Below are 7,193 nucleotides of genomic sequence, written 5' to 3'. Positions count from 1 at the left end.
CAGAGGGAGGCCCCCATACCACAAAAAAAAAAAAAAAAAAAAAAAAAAAAGAAGAGAAGTGCTCCAGCGTATTCAGCCTCAGTGAATGAGGAAACCCGTGCGTTCTCTAAAACCGTGGAAACTTACCTTCTCAATGTTGGGAAAGCTTGAGCTTTTGCAATCCAAATGGCTGACCTTGAGCTTAATCACTCGGTACCGTAGAGTCGTGGAGTTGGCTTTGTGGCTAACTGGACAGGTTCGTAGGTCTGTAAGGGATGGGGCTCCTGGAGGAGCCTACAACTTACTTCCTGTCCTTGTCACCATCCTAACTGCACCTAAGCCTTACTCAGTCACTTTTTACAAAGCTTAGACAGTTTGTTGCCATCGGGAAATTCTTACTTGTATACAATCTCTCCCTGCAACTCAAGACCTTTCCTTCTTGTCCCACACTTTGGAGTCTGTAGAAGCAGATTTCCAGCCACGTTAGGAAGTCTAGTTTTCTCAGCCATGACTCATTTCACGAGAAGCTGTGCCTTCCCTCATCTTCCTCTCTTTGTTGCCCGCACTAGAGAGGAAGCTGAGGGGAGCAGCAAGAAGACTGTCCACAGGCTCACTGGTAGACTATAGCACTGATAGTCTCTGTCTCCACGAACCCATTTCTGTCCTCAACCACCAATTTTGCTTAATGCCCTATCAAGTTAAATGTTCCTCTTCTCATCTCTCTCTTGCCCTTGCTCATCTTCCTACTTTTATCTCTTGTCCACTGTTCAACATTTGCCCATTTGGGGTATTTCCCATAAAATACATACAATTTTTACTTGCCATCAGGATGTTCACAGCATTCCTGTTCGCCTCGATATATAGATTTACCAAAACCATTTAGGCATCATTTGTGAAGCCATTTAAGATTCTTTTGCCCAGGTTAGGGCATGTGTCAGAACTGAGTCATCAGGGACTTCCCTGGTGGCACGGTGGTTGAGAATCCTCCTGCCAATGCAGGGGACACGGGTTCGAGCCCTGGTCCGGGAAGATCCCACACGCGGAGCAGCTAAGCCCGTGCACCACAACTACTGAGCCTGCGCTCTAGAGCCCGCAAGCCACAACTACTGAGCCCGCAAGCCACAACTACTGAAGCCCGCGCGCCTAGAGCCCGTGCGCCTAGAGCCCATGCTCCACAATAAAAGACACTGCAATGAGAAGCCCATGCACTGCAACGAGGAGTGGACCCCGCTCGCCGCAACTAGAGAAAGCCCGCGTGCAGCAACGAAGACCTCGTGCAGCCAAAAATAAATAAATAAATTTATTTAAAAAAAAAAAAAAAACTGAGTCATCAGTGCAAGCAGCTACGGCATAAACGTCCTCACAGCTGTCTACCATCTGGGTCTGTGAGGAGTGCTAAGCGTTATTACACGGGAACCTTAAGAAGCCACAACTACTGAGCCCGCAAGCCACAACTACTGAAGCCCGCGCGCCTAGAGCCCGTGCGCCTAGAGCCCGTGCTCCACAATAAAAGACACTGCAATGAGAAGCCCATGCACTGCAACGAGGAGTGGACCCCGCTCGCCGCAACTAGAGAAAGCCCGCGTGCAGCAACGAAGACCTCGTGCAGCCAAAAATAAATAAATAAATTTATTTAAAAAAAAAAAAAAAACTGAGTCATCAGTGCAAGCAGCTACGGCATAAACGTCCTCACAGCTGTCTACCATCTGGGTCTGTGAGGAGTGCTAAGCGTTATTACACGGGAACCTTAAGAGGCTGTCACCTGGAGAGGGGAGAGCTGTCACCTGAGTCACTCGTTTCTTTTTCTCCTCTCCTTGAGGGTTTGTTTCCTTTTCTGAAAGCTGGTTGAACAGAATGATTTAAGTTTTTAGTAGGTCTGTCCATAAACAGCTGAGTAATACCTTTCCCCCTCACTCCTGCGAGTTACCACGGGAGCCAGCTGAGTGGGAGGTGCCTGTCTTTGGCCTGACTGCTCTGTGCTTGTTGATACTTGGGTCCGGAATCTATGACCATTCTCGTTTTCCTGCCCAATGTCATTTCCTGCTGGTGAGGTATTATCATAGTAAGGGGTAGACTCTGGAGGCAGACACTTCCACAAGTGAATCAACTCAGACACACAGGCAGTGTTACCATGGGCAATGTGTATAACCTAAAGCTGACAATTCTTTACTATTAAAGAAACTGTGTCCTCATTTAGAAAGAAAGAAAGAAGAAGAATGCCCTCCATCAGCACAACTTGAGGCAGGTGAACCTGTGTTGGACCCAGTGGGGTGGGGTTGGGGGGTGGCCCTTGGGTTAAATGAGAAAGGCTTGATTTTTTATTTTTTAATTCTAAGCCCAGTCCAAGTTGGCAAGGGAGGAGACTGCAGAACTGCAGCTGTGGACACTGGATGGAGAGACCCAGTCTTGGGTCATGGGCAGTTGGATTAGTTGGATTTCAAAGAGAAAGGGTCTGTTTGAATGAGCAAATGTGCACTGTCTGTCTCCTCTGTGGGAGCCCAGATGCTGTGGACTGTACATGTTGGGGACAGGGACAATGTAGTCAAGATGAGCCTTAGGGGCTCCCTCAGAGGGGGCATCGTTCATCTTGTTCCTTTCAGTGTTTTCCCTACTCTTGCACCGTTGTGCACTTTCCAGTCCTGGGTCATGGGCAGTTGGATTAGTTGGATTTCAAAGAGAAAGGTTCTGTTTGAATGAGCAAATGTGCACTGTCTGTCTCCTCTGTGGGAGCCCAGATGCTGTGGACTGTACGTGTTGGGGACAGGGACAATGTAGTCAAGATGAGCCTTAGGGGCTCCCTCAGAGGGGGCGTCGTTCATCTTGTTCCTTTCAGTGTTTTCCCTACTCTTGCACCGTTGTGCACTTTCTTGCCACGTGAAGTGCTGGACCCATTACTCTCCCGAAAGGAGCTTCTCTTTGACAATGTGAATTTAAAAGAACCTTGTATCCAGTGACACAATTAGACCAGCAGGTGTGGGGATGGGGAGGTGGGATTTCGGTTTCCCCGGGTGATTTTACTTAAGGAGCTATGATCTTGCTGGATGGGGGTGGGTGCAGCTGTGAGCTCTGTGTCTGAAACCCTGCAAAGTGGATTCCTGCAAAGTGGATTCCAGTCCTGACGCTTTGAGAATCTAGCTGTGATAGCCCTGCTCTAACCCTCCACACCTCTGTCCCAGGCCACAGCCTGAGCCTGAACCTAATGGAAGTTTCTTGAGCTTGGGGCTGGGAAGAGAGAGCCCTTCTCTCTTTGGGAACCAAAGCTCTCTGCCCTCCTCTTTTACCATTCAGGACTTGGTGCAGAAGTGAGCCGAAGTAGAATTTTTCCAGCCAATGTCTGCATTTGTTGGGTCTTAAAACTCAATCACCGGGCTTCCCTGGTGGCGCAGTGGTTGCGCGTCCGCCTGCCGATGCAGGGGAACCGGGCTCGCGCCCCGGTCCGGGAGGATCCCACATGCCGCGGAGCGGCTGGGCCCGTGAGCCATGGCCCACACACACACAAAAAAAAAAAAACTCAATCACCAGCAATTAGTGCAGAAGCAGTTATGCTAACTAAAACAATTCAGGCTAATTAAAACCTTCTTTGGCTCATCAAAACCCACTGTTCTGTATCTGAGGACGAGTTAATTGACAGTGAGATTAAGCAGGATGAGATTATGGGAAAGAAAAAAAGCACTAACAAGCTTTAAAAAATCTTTATGAACATTCTTTTTTATTATTATTATTATATTTTATGCGTGCCTCTCACTGCTGTGGCCTCTCCCGTTGCGGAGCACAGGCTCCAGACGCGCAGGCTCAGCGGCCATGGCTCACGGGCCCAGCCACTCCGCAGCATGTGGGATCTTCCCGGACCGGGGCACGAACCCGTATCCCCTGCATCGGCAGGCGGACCCTCAACCACTGTGCCACCAGGGAAGCCCTGAACATTCTTTTTTAAATTGAGGCCAGAGCTCCCATCTTTCTAAGAAGAATTCTGAAGCAAGCTTGCAAACTGGTCCACTCCATTAACCTATCCTCTGGGTTAGTGACAACAAATGCCAGTCTTGATTTTTCTTTCTCTTACGTGCCACATCCAGGCCATCAGATCCATCTTCACTAGCTATTCAGAAGTGGGCCACCACCCTGGTCAAAGGCACTGCCATCTCCCACCTGGTCTATTGCCAAAGACTCTTAACTGAACTCTTTGCTGTACCTGCACCCCTTCACAATCTATGTCACACCCAGCAGCCAAAGTGATCCCATTCAACCTAAAAACTCAGTGGCTTTTCTTGTCACTCAGGAATAACACCTGTGTGGCCCCCATCCCCCTCCCCACCAAACACACACACACACACACACACACACACACACACACACTCTGATTTCTGTCCTGTTTGCCCAGCACACACAGAAGCAGGCCCTTGGCCCTCTCTGTTCATCTGCCTGCAATGCTTTCCATCCCAATCCTTACACATTCTCCCTCACTTCCTCCAGGACTTTGTTCAGCCATCACCCCCGTGAACACTCCCCCAGCCATTCCATCTACAGTTTCAACATTGAACCACACCCTCTCCCCATCAGGCACGTTAAGATCCATACACCCTTCGTACCCCCATTCCTTGTCCTCTTTTCCTCTTTAGAGCTTAACACTTCATAACATATTTTGCTTGTTTGTCTTAATTTTCAGTCTCCCCATCAGAATGTAAGTTCCATGAGGACAAGGATTTGGGTCACTTCATTCAAGGCTATATCCTCCGTTACGCCCAGCGGAGTAACTGGCACTCAGTAGGTGCTCAAGAAATATCAATACTTGAATGACTTTTGAAAGCATCTTCTCCAGGGCAGCTGCCACGTTCAGTGTTTTGGTGTAAAAACTGGCTTACTTCAAGATGACTTCCCTGGACATACATACATAGATCAACACTTGGCTCAAAATACCTGCCCCACTTGGCAGAAACCCCACAGCCTCTGAGTCGTTCTGACCAAGGCAGGTTCTCAAACTTGGTATTGTAGTGGACTTTGTAGAAGAAACAGATCTCTAAACCTCCTGGAATACATCAGGGAATCCTCAGTCTGAGAAACTTGAGCTAAATTTTTGTACTGTTAAACTGTCTTTCAATTGATCCTATGAAAAAGGTGTTTTAAGGTAAAATATGTTTTAATAAATTTTTTAGATTATAACCAAAATGAAAGTAGTAAATTTAAAAATTTTTATAAAATTTGTAGACCTAAGAAGACATTCCAGACAGAGAAACCCTTAAGATTCCAAGGGCTTTTAGAGACAAGAGTTCCTGGATCTGGGTGTGGCCCCCTAAAAGGAACTGGTAACACATGGTAGCTACCTTTTTTTTTCTTTTTAAACTGAGTTTTCTATATTGCAGGATTAAAAAAAATTTTTTCTTTATTTTTTGGCCACACTGTGTGGCATATGGGACCTTAGTTCCCTGACCAGGGATTGAACCTGCGCCCCCTGCACTGGAAGTGTGGAGTCCTAACCACTGGACTGCCAGAGAAGTTCCTGTATTGCAGGATTTTTAAGAGGAGTAAATGAGAAAGTACATGGAAAAACTTTTAGTCCAATCTGCCATGCAGAGCCATGCAATGTTCACGTCTTCCTTCCTTTCTCCACGATCCATCTGGACCTACAATTTCTACAAATTTGTCTACTGTCTTTTTTCATTCCATTGTGCCTCAGTAGAAGGTCCCTCCAGCAATCTCACTTAGAAATCTACTTCCTATCCCGCAGGGCACCAAAAGGAAAGAGGCCAAGGGAAGATAGGCTGGGACTTGGGGCAATTATGAACAGTAAGATACAAAAACGCCACAAACCAACTGTCATTTCGGAGGTGCTGGGAGCAAAAGCAGGGTACTGTACGTGCCCTCTGCACACAGCGCCACCAAGCAGGGGGGCAGATCACCTAAGCCACCCCTGCTTCCCAGCCCACCAATTCACCCCTACGCTCACCCCATTTAAGGGACCAGCTTGTCACCCTCCCCCGCTTGGGGAGCGATCGAAGGCACCTGTTACTTGGTTTCGCTCCCTCGTGCTGCAGCATGAATCCCAATAAAGCCTTGCCTCAATTTCTCGTCTGACCTCCCATCAATTTCTACTGATTAAAGAATCCAAGGACCCAGGTCGGTAACAAAGGCACTAAAATTGTGCAAATTCAGTGGTTTTCAGATTCATGCTTCTGAAACCCTTAGTACAAGTGAAATCTCTCTTGAAACCCTGACATTTCCTGGGTACTGGCAATTCAGGGCTGGCGCAGACAAGCCCCTGCCCTCATGCCCTTCATGACCTGCTAGAGGAGATCCGAACTTACATACGTACTGTAGGTGAGTGTGGCCACTGAGGAGGATCTGGGAAAGAATTGCCCACTGCCAGGGCAGGTGGGCACAGTGGGAGACACAGCACAGGACACACCTTGCGTGCTGGTGGCTCCCAGGGCCCTCCTGTGTGAGGATGCTTGTTAAAAGTGCGAGTTTCCACCTCCTGGGATCGTGTTTCGGGAGGTCTGGAGTGGGCTCAGAAACCTGTGCGGCTTTAAATGCCCTGGTGCTTCTAACACACACCACCAACACAGGGAATTCTTATTAGCTAAATCAGAGCATTTAAATTTTACCCGGAGGTCAGGGGCTTTTAAACTTGGATGCGTGGTTCCTTTGACGGTTTCTGTAGACATTTCGTGTGCTATTGAATACACTGTATTTTTGCACATTATACATTTATACTTTTCTAGGGAAGAGAATCCATCACATTTCCAAGGAAGGACTTCTTTCTTCCCCAGAAAACTGGAGGCCAGAACTGGAGAGGCAGGAAGAAATGGCAGGTCTTTGAATTTCTCCACCTTCTTGGGCAGAGGGGCCTCCACGGGGATCCATGATGCCGGATTGTTTATCGCCAGTTGGGCCTCAGGGAACCAGAGGGAGCCTTACTCAGTGCCCTGAAGAGCTAATTAAGAATCACAATTAGAGCTGCAATGAACATTTTGGTACATGACTCTTTTTGAATTATGGTTTTCTCAGGGTATATGCCCAGTAGTGGGATTGCTGGGTCGTATGGTAGTTCTATTTGTAGTTTTTTAAGGAACCTCCATACTGTTCTCCATCCTGGCTGTATCAATTTACATTGCAGCTCTATTTACAATAGCCAGGACATGAAAGCAACCTAAGGGTCCATCAACAGATGAATGGATAAAGAAATTGTGGCACATATATACAATGGAATATTACTCAGC

General features: G+C 47.6%; 1 protein-coding gene across 1 annotated transcript in view; it reads right to left on the bottom strand.

Moving 5' to 3' along the window:
* Positions 1-1,647: 1,647 nt before the first annotated feature.
* Positions 1,648-7,193, bottom strand: part of CRHR2 (corticotropin releasing hormone receptor 2) — a 52,685-nt gene continuing 47,139 nt past the window's right edge. Inside the window, exon 16 of the transcript XR_008617362.1 lies at positions 1,648-1,820. The gene's annotated coding sequence lies outside the window, so the exon portion shown is untranslated. The remainder of the gene's footprint in view (positions 1,821-7,193) is intronic.

Source organism: Physeter macrocephalus, chromosome 5 (assembly GCF_002837175.3).
Source record: "Physeter macrocephalus isolate SW-GA chromosome 5, ASM283717v5, whole genome shotgun sequence".
NCBI lineage: Eukaryota > Metazoa > Chordata > Mammalia > Artiodactyla > Physeteridae > Physeter > Physeter macrocephalus.
Note: the sequence above shows the minus strand (reverse complement) of the source record. Positions and strands in the feature narration are given on the sequence as shown.